Source organism: Pseudoliparis swirei, chromosome 24, assembly GCF_029220125.1.
Source record: "Pseudoliparis swirei isolate HS2019 ecotype Mariana Trench chromosome 24, NWPU_hadal_v1, whole genome shotgun sequence".
NCBI lineage: Eukaryota > Metazoa > Chordata > Actinopteri > Perciformes > Liparidae > Pseudoliparis > Pseudoliparis swirei.
In genome coordinates, this window is record NC_079411.1 from 1,723,182 (window position 1) to 1,738,688 (window position 15,507).

Here is a 15,507-nt window from a genome sequence, read left to right on the forward strand (position 1 = left end):
TATATATATATATTTGTAATCGTCTTTGAGTGTCTAGAAAAGGGATATATAAATATAAAGTATTTTTATTATATATATATATATAAATATATATGTAAGTGTCTTTGAACGTCTGGAAATTTGCTTTATAAATTACAAATATTATTATTATATATAAATATATATATATATATATATGTAATTGTCTTTGAGTGTCTAGAAAGGGGATATATAAATATAAAGTATTATTTTTATTATCATTATTATTATTATTATATATATGTATTGAGTTGCAGTCTCCTCAGTGGTTGGATTGTTTAAACTCTACAGACTCACCTTCTATTTCCTTTAAGATGTTAGTTAGAACTTCTAACTAACATCTTAAAGAAAATAGAAGGTGAGTAACTTAGAAGTGAGTAAAGACGTCTTGTGTCCTGCAGCGTGGAGTCGTGACGACCTCCCGATCACATGGAGGCGGGGGGGGAGGGGGGGGGGGCTCACGTGCACACGCCTCAAGGCACCGGCAGCCGATTGGCTGAACGAAAAACCTGCTCTCAGCTCACCAAAGCCCCAGGTGAGCCGAGATGGGCGGGGCTTGGAGTCAACTGAGCAGTTGTGTGTGTCTGTGTGTGTGTGTGTGTGTGTCTGTCACACCTTCAGCGCCACGGAGCAAACGCACACAAGCCAAAAAAAGTCTCTCTGGAAGTGTTTGGACTGGGTCTGGTTTCCTCAAGGTCCGGGTCCAGGACTCTGCTGGTCTAGGACTCTGCTAGTCCAGGACTCTGCTGGTCCCCCCTCTCATGAAGTAAGTCTTGTTTTGAGAACCTTTTTGTTTTTCGAGGACTTGTTTACCCGCCGGCGGCGCCTCCCACCTGACGGACGGGTTCTGATGTAATCCGGCTCCTCGTTCTCCTCACCGCGTGTCGAGCAGTCGCACACACACACACACACGCACCTGTCCCGCTGGCGCTAGGGGGACCTGGTTGCAGCCACTCAAAAGGGGGACGGCCTGGGGGGGGGGGGGGTCCGGCATGGAGTCCAACCTGTCGTGCCTGTCCTCGCTGAAAGACGACGGCGGCCCGCTCTACGTCCAGCCGCACTACAAGGAGTCGTACCGCCTGGCCATCTACGCGCTGCTGAGCGGCGGCCAGCGGGCCTACGAGGACTTCCTGCGGGCCGAGCAGATCAGCCACTTCCTGTCGGAGGAGGAGGTCCTGAACGTCTTCCAGAACGCCGAGCTGCCGGCGGCGGATGAGGATGAGGACGAGGATGAGGACGGGGCCGGCGCCGGGGACAAGCCCTCCACCTACTTCCCCACCGAGTCGGACGAGGAGGCGCCCGACCTGGACCTGGGCTGGCCCGACGTGTCGCTGGAGAGCGAGGACACGAGCATCAGCCTGCTGTTCAACCCGCCGAGGCCCGACACGCCCACCATCAAGGAGGTGGTGCGCAAGCAGATACAGGAGGCGAGGCAGGTGGGTCCACTTCCTGTCTGAGGGGGTCCACTTCCTGTCTGAGGACAAGAGCCTGGAAGGCGTTACACACATACACATATAGACACATAAACACAAAAACATATATACACACTGTACACACATACACACAAACACATACACACACACACATACACACACACAAACACATACACACACACACACACAAACACATACACACACACATACACATATACACACACACACACACACACATATAGACACATACACACACACATATAAACACATACACACAAACACATACACACGCACAATGTACACACACACACACATACTCACACATACACATATAGACACATACACACAAACTCTCTGCATTCACACAATACACACAACACACAACACACACAACAGACACAACAGACACAACACACACACACAGTAGTAACACAGGGTAAGTTTCTATAGATGATATTGTTTATGATGGAGCTCTGTTCCACCCGGGACACAGAGAGTCTCTCTCTCTCTCTCTCTCTCTCTCTCTCTCTCTCTCTCTCTCTCTCTCTCTCTCTCTCTCTCTCTCTCTCTCTCTCTCTCTCTCTCTCTCTCTCTCTCTCTCTCTCTCTCTCTCTCTCTCTCTCTCTCCTCTTTGCCGGTAACCGGGCTCCTCCCCTCTCTGTTGACACAGCCCCGGGGGCCCGGGGCCTTTTCTCCTTTGTAATTTCTTTCCACCGTTCAAAGTGAAACCTGCAGCGACCTGTCGCCGCTCCCGATTGGCTAAAGGTCAGACCTGCAGCGACCTGATTGGCTGAAGGTCAGACCTGCAGCGACCTGCAGCTCTAAATCAAATGTCATGAAACCTCGGATACAACACTGAGGACACGCCACAGGTGACCACGGGCGCTACGTCACCTGTTGGAGGCGGGCCAACCGCCCAACGGCTGCAGGGCGCTTCTGACAGCTGATTGGTCGACAGCTTTAAGTGAAACACACGCGTCTTCAAAGTGGAGCTTCAGCTTTCGAACATCTTTAGTGTGTGTGTGTATATGTGTGTGTGTGTGTAGGTGTGTGTGTGTGTGTAGGTGTGTGTGTGTGTCTGGATATGTGTGTGTGCATGTGTGTGTAGGTGTGTGTATGTGTGCGTTGATATGTGTGTGTGTAGGTGTGTTTGTGTGTGTGTGTATGTACATGTGTGTGTGTGTAGGTGTGTTTGTGTGTGTGTATGTACATGTGTGTGTGTAGGTGTGTGTATGTGTTTGTGTGTGTGTGTATGTACATGTGTGTGTGTGTAGGTGTGTGTATGTGTGTGTATGTGTATGTACATGTGTGTGTATGTGTGTGTGTGTAGTTATGTGTGTATGTGTATGTACATGTGTGCGTGTGTGTAGGTATGTGTGTATGTGTATGTACATGTGTGCGTGTGTGTAGGTGTGTGTATGTGTGTGTATGTGTATGTACATGTGTGTGTATGTGTGTGTGTATGTGTGTGTGTAGGTATGTGTGTATGTGTATGTACATGTGTGCGTGTGTGTAGGTGTGTGTATGTGTATGTACATGTGTGTGTATGTGTAGGTGTGTGTATGTGTATGTACATGTGTGTGTGTGTATGTGTGTGTGTAGGTATGTGTGTATGTGTATAATAATAATAATAGATTATATTTATAATGCACTTTTTAATTTGCATGGGCAAAACTCAAAGTGCTACAAAGTAAAAATGGTTTAGATAAAACAGAATAAAAGCAGCGACGTCTATGTTCAAATCTAGTGAAAAGCTATTCTAAAAAGGTGTGTTTTTAGGCCTTTTTTAAAAACATCCACAGTCTGTGGTGTCCTCAGCTGGTTTGGGAGGGCATTCCACAGTCTCGGAGCAGCGGAGCAGAAGGCTCGGTCTCCCATAATTTTCAGTTTGGTCCTGGGGGGAAGAAGGAGGTTTGCCTTTTCAGAGCGTAGGCTCCTCGTGGAATTTTGTGGGGTGAGAAGTTCTTTGATATATGAGGGCGCATTTCCATGAATGCACTGATAGGTGAAGAGGGTGATTTTGTAGTCAATCCTGAGTGAGACCGGGAGCCAATGCAATAATTTGAGTATGGGCGTGATGTGCTCATACTTCCGCACTCTCATCAGGATCCTAGCAGCACTGTTCTGGATGTATTGCAGCTTCTGGATGTTCTTGGCAGAAGTCCCAATGAGAAGTGCGTTACAGTAATCCAGCCTGGAGGAGACAAAGGCATGGACAAGCTTTTCAGCATCTGATAGGCTGAGTGAGGGACGGAGTTTAGCAATATTTCTGAGGTGGTAGAAGGAGGTCTTGCATGTTTGTTTGATGTGGGCCTCAAAGGTCAGGTGAGGATCCATTTTAACACCCAGATTGGTGACAGTTGACGAGAGTGAAATGTTCTGACCGGAGAAGGTGATGCTGGTGATGGAGGATGAAAGGACCTGATGTGGAGTGCCAACTAGAATGGCTTCAGTCTTGGAGCTGTTTAATTGAAGGAAGTTTTGCTTCATCCACACCTCTATCTCCTCCAGGCATGTGGTTATGTTGGATGATGGCAGAGGTGCAGAAGGGGTTGGCTTTGTTCTGATGTAGAGCTGCGTGTCATCAGCATAGCAATGGAAAGATATTCCATGCTGGCTGATGACACGACCAAGGGGGGACATGTATATGGTGAAAAGGGTGGGGCCGAGGACTGATCCTTGAGGGACACCACAGTTCACAAAGTGTGTTTGTGATTTTGCCACTCCCAAGGTGACATGCTCAGTCCTCCCGGTGAGATATGAGGTGAACCAGTTTAGGGCAGAGTCAGAGAGTCCAATTGTCGAGCGAAGACGATGGAGTAGAATGTTATGGTCGACGGTGTCAAACGCTGCAGTTAGATCCAGGAGGATGAGGAGGGATGGAGATCCGGTGTCAGCTGTCATCAGCAGGTCATTGGTCACCCTGACTAAGGCAGTTTCTGTACTGTGGCCCTGGCGGAAACCAGACTGGAACTTTTCAAAGAGGTTATTGTGTTTGAGATGTTCGTGAATCTGAATGGAAATTACCTTCTCCAGCACCTTTGATAGAAATGGCAGGTTGGAGATGGGTCTATAATTAGCCAGGACTTCAGGGTCTAAGGTGAGTTTTTTGAGGAGTGGTTTGATGATAGCAGCTTTTAATGGGGAAGGAACATGACCAGCCTGGATGGAGTGGTTTATCACTGAAGTGATCAGGGGACTTATGGCACCAATGTTCGATTTGACCAGAGCTGTGGGAAAGGGGTCCAGGGCATAGGTGGAGGGTTTCATCTTTTTGATGATGGCCTCCACTTCATGCTGCGAGATATCAGTGAAGCAGCAAAGAGGCTGGGTAGGTCCGAGTTGGGGGTTGACGGTCAGGACTGGGAGAGCATGTACATGTGTGTGTGTGTGTAGGTGTGTGTATGTGTGTGTATGTGTATGTACATGTGTGTGTATGTGTGTGTGTAGGTATGTGTGTATGTGTATGTACATGTGTGCGTGTGTGTAGGTATGTGTGTATGTACATGTGTGCGTGTGTGTAGGTGTGTGTATGTGTGTGTATGTACATGTGTGTGTATGTGTGTGTGTATGTGTGTGTGTGTAGGTATGTGTGTATGTGTATGTACATGTGTGCGTGTGTGTAGGTGTGTGTATGTGTATGTACATGTGTGCGTGTGTGTGTCTGTGTGTAGAACGTGTGTATAAAACTTTCCGCCTGTCATTTAAATTCATACTAAATAAATAAATAATAACTTTGTGTTCTGCACTCAAAGCCTTCTGTCCACTGCGTCCCCAGATTATCGCCATAGCGATGGACGTCTTCACGGACGTGGACATCTTCAGAGAGGTCATCACCGCGACCTTGAGGGGCGTGGTGGTCTACCTCCTGCTGGACGACTCCCAGTTCCAGAGCTTCCTCACCATGTCGCAGAGGGTGGGCGTCAACATCCAGGACCTCAAGGTGAGGGGAGGTGTTTCTGCCAGGGAATTGCCCACAATGCAAAGCGCCGTCAGCTTAAAGATCCAACACTTGCATTCTCTCTAATGGCCAGCAGGGGGACGAAAACTAGTCCGATTCTATAGAAGTCTTAGAAATTATTTTTTACTAATATCTATGAATTACCCCCATGAATCAGATAATACTGGCAACAGATATATATATATATATATACAGTATATATAAATATATATATATATATAAATATATATTTATATATATATATATATTTATAAATATATATATTAAAATCTACAGACGTAAAGAGACATTGTAATAGAAGCAAAATCTCAAAATGTATCAGTGCTTGAAAAGCCGTGTTTTAAAGGTACCCTGTGGATAATAATAATGCATTTAATTTATACGGCGCTTTTCAAGATACTCAAAGACACTTAAATCAAAAAAAGTCAAACATCCTAAAAGTTCTCCAATAAAAATAGCGAAAATTCCAATAAAAACAATCAATAAAATCAATAAGAACAAAGTTCTGACGAGGTTCCCCGTGCTGTTCCTCGGCCTTCATCTGCAGACATCGGCAACAAGTGGATGTTACCGATGTTAGATCTAGATGTACATGAGACACAGTGAACGGGTGAGTTGTGTTACGTCACCCTTTAAAACACAACACAGCCATTTAAGGGAGGATGTTAAGGTGTAGGCTGCGGGTCACTTCCTGTCTGGTCAGCGAGATGCACGGAGACGGAGAAGACGCAAAAGTACAGCACGCAAAACACCAACCAGCCCTCCTCCTCCTGCTCCTGTCAGTACACGGGTACCCCTTAGTGCTCCTGCAGGAGGAAGCTTGGCCTGTGGCGTGACCTTTTCCTTCATTGGCAGGAGCGTCTAGGTGGATTAAATCTGACATTTGCTCCACACATAAACACGCTCGTCGGTTGCCGGCGTTTTCACAGCCTTTTAATTATCGCGCGAGACGGTTTGCGGCCCCGCCGCGAGGAAAGATCAGTCAGCGGCGGCGCCGGCTCTTCCTGTTAGACCGCTATCAAAACAACGGGTGAGTCAGATGAGCGCACCACGAGATCCAATTGCTTCGCCGGTAGCCACGGAAAATAAATTGGGTTCAGAACAAAACATGCGCTCTGCCTCGGGGGGGAACTGACGCACAGGTCGGGTCTTGTCACAGGGTGTGTGTGTGTGTGTGTGTGTGTGTGTGTGTGTGTGTGTGTGTGTGTGTGTGTGTGTGTGTGTGTGTGTGTGTGTGTGTGTGTGTGTGTGTGGATCTGCGTTGACTCATGTTTTTTATTCAAATTTCTAAACCTACCCAGTGGGTGAGTGAACTCGGCCTATAACTTTTGAACGCTTCATCTGAAACATTCTCGTCACAGCGGGAAGGAACTTTGTGAAAACTGTTTCCTCAGGAAAGTGAACTAGCGATGTCAACGCTGCCCCCATGTGGCCAAAAGCTGTTGTGCAGCTGCACGTTAAAACATAAAAGTACTCATTTGAAAAACACACGCACACCGAAAAAACTAAACTTGTTTATTTTTTTCTGATTTCTCTCCTTGTGAATCCTTTTCGGTCGGTTTTCTCTCCGCCAGAACTTCCGCGTGCGGACGGTTCGCGGGCAGCAGTACCAGTGTCGGTCCGGCGTGAAGTTTCAAGGAGATTTGGAGCAACGGTTTCTTCTGGTGGACTGCCGAACAGTGTTGTACGGAACATACAGGTGAGTCGGTCCGACCTTTACCCCTTTTACACAAACAGTGTGTAAGTAGTTCAGAGGAAATGGTGGCGCAGCAATTCTGTTCAGGGAATCCTACCAAAGCCTTGCATTGTTGCCCTGCTGTTGTTCTTCTGTGTCAATGTCTCCCGCAATCCCTCCAACAACGTTGCCGCAGTCCTACAGTATCCAAGGTGTTTCGTCCAATGAAATCGCAGTATATTTGGTAACGGCCTCTCCGAGCCTTTTCTTCTGGTTGCGTTCGAGACCTTTCTGACGAGAATTGATCAACGCTATTGCATGAAAGAATACGATGGATTTCCCACGACTGACGAGCAATTGGGAGTGTTGACCACAAATCCACAGATCCGGTACGCTATTGCTCTCGGACCCGGTTTGCATCTTGCATTAACGTGCATCTTGTCCTGTGAATGCAATCTAGAAGATTCTGGACCAGGCGTAGAAATCCGTGACCGTATTGTGAAGAGAAACCAATAACCTTTCAGTTATTAAAGGTTCTGCCAACTGCATCTTCCCGCTAGTTGTTATTAGTAACATGTCGAATCTGACGCCTTGATTTTCCCTTTCAGCTACACCTGGTCGTTTGAGAAGATCAACCTGAGCATGGCCCTGGTGATCACCGGCCAGCTGGTCGGCTCGTACGACGAGGAGTTCCGCAGACTGTACGCTCGCTCCATGGTTCCCACCGCTCTGTCCAGCGAGAAGCCGTCCGTCCAATACCTGAGAGACATCATGGCCCTGCACAGCCCCAGCATGCACAAGGTCCACATGCGATCCAAAGTGACGCGCGGCATGAGGAGCGCCCACGGCGACAGGTTGGGCAACGCCGCCGGGATGACCAGGGGCCTGAGCGTGCAGGATCGGCTGAACCAGTCCCACTGCTTCGACGCGGGGAATCTGATGCGGGGACACAGTTACGCCGGCGAACTGCAGAAGTTACACTCCCTGACTCGGCCGAGGGGCGAGACGAATGACGTCGCGGCTCCCTTCGCTCCAGAGAAGGCGGGACCAAACCCGAGGGGGGCTGGCGACTTGCTGCTACCGAACCGGTCTCATCAGCACCTCAGGCACCAGACTCGCTACGGAGCGGACCAGAATCTGATCCCGTTCAACTCTGAGACGTCCCTCAACAGGTGGAAGATGGACGCGTACTTTAACCAGAGCGACGTGCCCCTCGACGCGTCGTGCGACACGCTGGCGTCGGTGATATCTCCGTACGGCAGTCACACGGGCTTAAACGAGCACCAGGCGCAGCCGGTTCACAACCGGCCGCATGGCATGAAGTCCAGGTTGGATGAAATGAGGCAGAAGAGGCTCAGTCTGCAGGACTACAGCAACCTCAAGCAGAGCCAAGAGTCCTTGAGGTCTGTGTATCAGCCTCTGGAAAGACCTCAACAGAATTGGGTTCTGGACACGAGGCAGAGTGCGGCGGAATTCGACCCGAATGCGCAAAACGGGTACGGCCCGGAGCCGTCCGACCCCAAAGACGGCGAGCCAACAAAGGAGGTCGACCAAAGACAGCATCCGCTCACCGACGACCAGCGCTCCGCCTCCCACTACGACGTCGCGTCGGCTCCAGATCGCAGGAAAACGCAGACGTACGACTGGCACCAGCCTCTCACCAGGACCACCTCCGCCGCTGATTTCGACATGACGCTGAACGATCCGTCGCTCAAGCTCTCTCACCTGCAGCCCGGCGGCCTCCAACACCCGAGGGCGCTGGAGTCCTTGACTGAGATCCCGGAAGAGAAAGGAGACGGCTCGCGCGTCAACAGCTCCGACTCGGCCGCGTTCAGGGACGAAGGCGAGGAGGTTCGCAGAGACGGGAATGCCGTCCTCTCCAAGGAGGACTCTGTTGAATCCGCCATCCCTGCAGACTCGCAGTGCACGGATGAAGTCAGGGGAAGCCTGGGCTCTGTCGGCACGGCGGCCAACGGTTCGGACTCGGCTGCTCCACAGGAAAGAAAGAAGTCCAACGAGCTGCCGACTGTCCCAAAGATCTTAAACCCTTCTGCAGGATCTCAGCTCTCACTGCAGGCTAAGAGTAGTCAGGCGGAAAAAATTAAAGCACAGCACCAGGAGCCGCCGCTCCTAAGGAAGAGTTCCTTGAGGAAGAAAGTGGCGTCGTTGCTTTTACAGGACGAGAAGAAAGTGCACAAGAAGGACGAGAAGTCTTCCCCCCAGAGGAAAGACGAGAAGTCTTCCCCCCAGACGAAGGACGAGAAGTCTTCCCCCCAGACGAAGGACGAGACGTCTTCCCCCCAAACGAAGGACGAGAAGTCTTCCCTCCAGAGGAAGGCCTCGGTGAGATCGCAAAGCTCCTCGACGTCGAACCAAGTTTGCAGAGCGGACCGTTTGGAGGCGCCCGAAGCAGAGCAGCCAGCCAAGAGAGGTCCGTCGCCCACCGGCTCCAGGTCGCAGGCATCCCCCGGCGGCCCGGCGGAGACGTCGAGGTCTCCGTTCACAAGATCGTCCTCTCAGCGTTCCAGCAAAAAAAAGATGAGCGACGCGGCGGCGGCGGCGGCGGCGGCGGCAGAGCAAGGCGAGGCGGCGGCGGCGGCGGCAAAGCAAGGCGAGGCAGCGTTCGTCTACCGCACCGGAAGACCAAAGTCTACAGCCGATTTGAGTACCTGCTCAGCACCGAGTTCTGGGCGCGAGCGCGTCGGCCTCGGAAAGAGACGGACGCTCCTCCCTGAACCGGAACGACTCTGCGCATCAGGCGCAAAGCGGCGCCGACAACAAACTGGGACGGTTCATGCAGCGAGTTGGAAATCTAATGGGCAAGAAGTGAAGCCCCGCCCGACGAGAAGGCGGCAAAGCCGAGTGCGTCGGTTAAGGATTTTATTGTGGCTCCTGCACAGAGACAGACATCGATTCATTTATTCCTTTAAACGCTTCGGATGAAGCCCATCCCCAAATTTCATACACTAACATTTATTAAACATGAACCAAAAAACTACCAAAAACAAACAATGTATCTCTGATACAGTATAACTGCCAGACAGATATATATATATATATATATATACAGTATATGTATAAATGTGTACACTACCGTTCAAAAGTTTGGGGTCATCCAGACAATTTCGTGTCTTCCATGAAAACTCACTTTTATTTATCAAATGAATTGAAAATTGAATAGAAAATATAGTCAAGACATTGACAAGGTTAGAAATAATGATTAATATTTGAAGTATTCATTTTGTTCTTCAAACTTCAAGCTCAAAGGAAGGCCAGTTGTATAGCTTATATCACCAGCATAACTGTTTTCAGCTGTGCTAACATAATTGCAAGGGTTTTCTAATCAGACATTAGTCTTCTAAGGCGATAACACAATGTACCATCAGAACACTGGAGTGATAGTTGATGAAATGGGCCTCTATACACCTCTGGAGATATTTCATTAGAAACCAGACGTTTCCACCTAGAATATTCATTTACCACATTAACAATGTATAGAGGTATTTATGATTAATGTTATCTTTATTGAAAAACAGTGCTTTTCTTATAAATAAATAAAGACATTTCTAAGTGACACCAAACTTTTGAACGGTAGTGTATATATATATATATATGTATAAATCTATTATATATATATTGAATTAGATATATAACGAACTATTGTTATATACAAAATATATTTAATTAATATATATAACATATATATATTTAATTAATTAATGATATATATATATGTATAATTATATAAACATATATATATACGGATATATATATAATTATATATATACATATGTTTTATATATATATATATTTTAAATCTATCTCTTATAGGAAAAAATGATCTTCGGGAGCTTTGAGAGCCGGTGTTGGGAAATATGGAAGTATTGAAATCATTGTTGTCTTTTGGTCTTTTCATGTAATTAGACTCATTTTTGAAATATAGGTTTCTCAATGTTGTGCATTTTCTCATCTTTTGACGATGTTGACGTGTCACACGGATGGAAATCGAGATGTTTTGACGTACAATATGTCAGCAAGGGTTTGACCTTCAATGAGGTCTTAGTTGTGATGTGACTCATGGTGTGACCTGGTGCACAAGGGGGATTACCTGCATGGACTGGAAGTTACCACAAGCGGTGAGTCAACACAATATTGAAGTTTCAAGGTCAAGAATAAAACAAGTTTATCTCACCTGTCAGGATAAATAATTGTGTTGGGTCATATGTTGTCCCCGTTATATTTTTGATGAACATATGAAATGTAATTTTTAACAGTCAAATGGACTCTAATCGTTATAAATAAATGTGTTGCCTTGTCTAAGGAACTAAACTGGTGGAGACGTTCTTATGTAAATAAACACACACAGCACAAGTGCTTTTCATTTTTATTTCCCTTGTGTCCTTTTCTTTTGTGAAGAGATGGAAAGTTTAGCTGAAAAACGCTTGAATATAATAAGATGTAACCAGCGGCCCCAAGAGGAAGTAATTATCATTAAACACCAGAAAGTAAAAACACAAGACAATTTCTGAATGTAATAGTAACAACAGCTGCATCAGTATTATTCTTATTATATATATATTATATATAGTTATATAATATATATATAGTATATTATATATAAATATAAATAATATAATATATATATACATAGAAAAATTAATAAAACATATATATTAGGGCTGTCAGCGTTAACGGGTTAATCTATGCGATTAATTTGGCCGCGTTAACGCACTAAAATATTTTAACGCAATTAACGCAACTTTGTTTACTTCCGGTGTTCGTTGAAGTTTTTACACTCAAACCGAATGTCAAGCCGCGGCAGTACGGTTTAACAACTGTTTCCGTTTTTGAAACAATTATTTCTCCGCGAAAATAAGGAGCATAAATCAGTTTAAACTCGTGGATGAATCAGTCGGGTTTCCTCCTGCTCCTCCTTCCTCCCGTCTCCCCCTCTGATACACAGAGGAACGGAGGGGCGATGTGTCGGGTGACGCGGTGCGGAAAGAACTCGTCACACGAAACCTTCACCGTGATTGGTCAATCCGTTTGTCTGTCAACATTTTGGGAAAAGAACAACCAATGAACACTCAGTAAATCACAAAGGACCTCCCACCTCACGGGTGAGGCTCTATAGCAGCCTGTCAGTCAGAGAGCAGAGAACACGGCACCAGGACAATGAGCCTCATTGAATAGAGCTGAGATTGTTCTGGAATGTTTGATGTAGAACACGTGGGTATGTGTCATATGCAAACGCCTTTACAGTTTTTTCATTTGCTAAACGACAGCGGGCACAACTGGAGTCACATGTGCAAAACTCTAACCACAGTCTGCACTACCAACAGTCACCTGAGCTAAACACTTCACATCACCTGCAAAACTCATTCCAAGCAACACAACTCTTAACACATGGCTCAAAACACGCTCAGTGCAGCCAAACAACATGCACAACCCTCACTGAGGTAACACACACTGAGGTAACACACACTGAGGTAACACACACTGAGGTAACACACACTGAGGTAACACACACTGAGGTAACACACACTGTCACTCAGAACACACTGAGGTAACACACTGAGGTAACACACACTGAGGTAACACACACTGAGGTAACACACACTGAGGTAACACACACTGTCACTCAGAACACACGGAGAGTAAAAACACGAGCATCAAACACCAATACAGAAAATACTAACTTTTCATCTTCACAGTTTGAACAATTTCAGTGACATCAAACAAAGTAATATTTTCTTCACAGAAAAGAGTGACATTCTTTCACATGATTTATGAAATTTTTTAGAACATAACAATTCTTTAAGGTAAATTAAATATAGCAGTTTGCTTCAATAGTCTGTAGTAATTTACGGAATTACAGTAATGAGAAAAAAAAGGTAGAAACTAAAAGTACATACTGTAATTCGAAAAAATAATTGAGGGGCTAATCCTGCCTCTCTAGCATCAGGCCACATGTTCTCATCAACATCACATCTAATGTTCTCTCTTGCCACCTGGGGAAGAACCTTCTGGAGGGCCTGATCCACCTGGCAGGCCTCTGGACTCGTGTCCTCACATCCGGCACACATGGCTTCCAAAAGAGACATTTGGTCATGTGGGTGGTGACCAGACACTTTTGTTGCAGCCTCAACCCTCAACCTGCCTCTCTCAATGAGACCATGGTTCACGACATGCTCTAGAAGTGGAGCCCTTATTTCATCTGGAATAACAGCTCTTTGTCTTCCTCCACGCATCCCCCTCTCCCTCCACGAACCCATCTTCCTTGTTCCATTTCCAAAATGAGTCTTTCTGAGCTCTACCTATATATACTGTAATATATATATATATATATATATATATATATATATATGTGTGTGTGGGTGTGTGTGTTCACTAACAAGTCTAAAACAAGACACCTGCTTAGCCTTTCAGCTGAAATTGCAATCACAGTGTTTGAAAGGCACAAGGCTGAACTCTATTCCGTTTTGAATGTGTGGTTCACAGTTTGGACAGCAGTGTGTTAGCATTTGAACAAAGTGCTGTAGATCCACAGTGTTGTGCAGGTTGTGGTTAAAGTCATGGGATAAGTGTTAGAGTTTTGAAAACTGTGTTCAAGCAATGAAAAACAAACTAGAGTTTGGTCCACATGAACTGCTGCTGTGCAGACTGTAGTTAGAATTTTGCACATGTGACTCCAGTTGTGCCCGCTGTCGTTTAGCAAATGAAAAAAACTGTAAAAGGTTAATTTAATTTTTTTTGTAAAATGCATAAAATGCCCCCAGCCTCCAGAGGGTTAACATGACATATTTGAATGTCAGTCAGTTACCAAGGCCACTGGTTCTGCTGTTCAGTGTTAAAGATGACAGGACCAATGGGGTCTCAATATACTTCTTCTTTTTTTACTAATCTGATGTTTCACTGAAGAAACAATTAATCATTCACGATATTAAATACCTCGCTGGCACTTTATAGGTAGGAGCCTCTTTTTAAACACAGCTCTGTGTGAAGTTTGGTCTTTAAAAAGAATGAACTTTTAACTTTTAACTTTTAATTGCAATTAATGAATTTCAAAATGTGCGATTAATTCGTTAATTTATTTTTAATCGATTGACAGCCCTAATATATATACATACAATTATATATATGTATATGTATGTTTTTATTTAATTTTTATATATGTATATAAATATATATATATATAAACAACTTCACATTAAGGGTGTACAATTTTTTTAATAATTGAAAAATATCTACAATTCGTATGATAATAATCCTGCTTATGTCACCGCTGTGGGACTGATAAAGGACTATCTTATCTTAATAAAGTATTAAAATAGTATAAATAAAAAGCTTTTCAAGCTGGTTTTCATGCTTTTATTTGTGTTTCTAGGGGTTTCTAGATGAAATACTCCAGGCACTTGTTCCTCTCGTCGTCCAGCTCTTGAGTCTCGATCTCAAACTTTTTCATGGCGATGAAATACTGAACGAACGGCTCCCCGAGGGCGCCGCGGATCACCTGATCCCCCGCCAGCGCCTCCAGAGCGTCGTCGAGCTTCACGGGAACGGCGAAGTCCTTCTGCCGACCGGGGGCTTCGCTCAGGCCGCCGGCGAGGTTCAGGTTCCTCCTGACGCCGTCCAGCCCCGCGGCCACGGTGGCCCCCAGCACGCCGTACGGGTTGGCCGTGGCCGCGCCCAGCTTGTTGTCGATGTGCGTCTCCCTGCCGCCGTGGCACTTGACGTTGAAGGAGCAGCTGCTATCGTTGCAGCCGCACGTGGCGTACAGCGTCTGCTTGGGGTCCTCGATGGTCTCGGCCACGTGGCTCCGGCAGCTGAGGCCGGGCGCCATCAGGCAGCTGAGTGCCGCGGCGTGGGCGAGGAGCCCGGCCAGCCACTTCCTGCCGATCTCGGACAGCTCGCCGGCTTTCTCCCCGCCGGTAAAGAGGCTTCGCCGGCCGTTGGCGTCCCACAAGCTGTGGGAGAGCACCCCGCCGTTGTGCAGCCCGTCGGCGGCGAAGAAGCCGGCGACGTAGCCGTGCTGACGGGCCATCTCCTTGATGCCGGTGCGGAAGGTGAAGGCGCTTTCCGCGGCGGCGATCCCGAACTCGGGCCTCAGGTTGACCTCCATCTGGCCGCGGTAGGTAAGTAGGTAGGCAGGCAGAAAGGTAGGAAGGTAGGTAGGTAGGTAGGCAGATAGGTAAGTAGATAGGTAGGAAGGTAGGTAGGTAGGTAGGTAGGAAGGTAGTTAGATATGTAGATACTAGGTAGGTAGGTAAGTAAGTAGGTAGGCAGGCAGAAAGGTAGGAAGGTAGGCAGGAAGGTAGTTAGGAAGGTGATCTGATTTCGTGGAAGAAGCGGACAGGCGCTGTCTTGGACCTGGCCGCCCCGTGGAGGTCGGAGGCCTCAAAGCGGACAAAGTTGACGTT

General features: G+C 46.7%; 1 pseudogene; it reads left to right on the top strand.

The window, feature by feature from the left end:
- The first annotated feature begins 1,010 nt into the window (after positions 1 to 1,010).
- LOC130190221 (protein FAM83B-like) lies at positions 1,011 to 10,348 on the top strand (annotated as a pseudogene).
- The last annotated feature ends 5,159 nt before the right edge of the window (positions 10,349 to 15,507 follow it).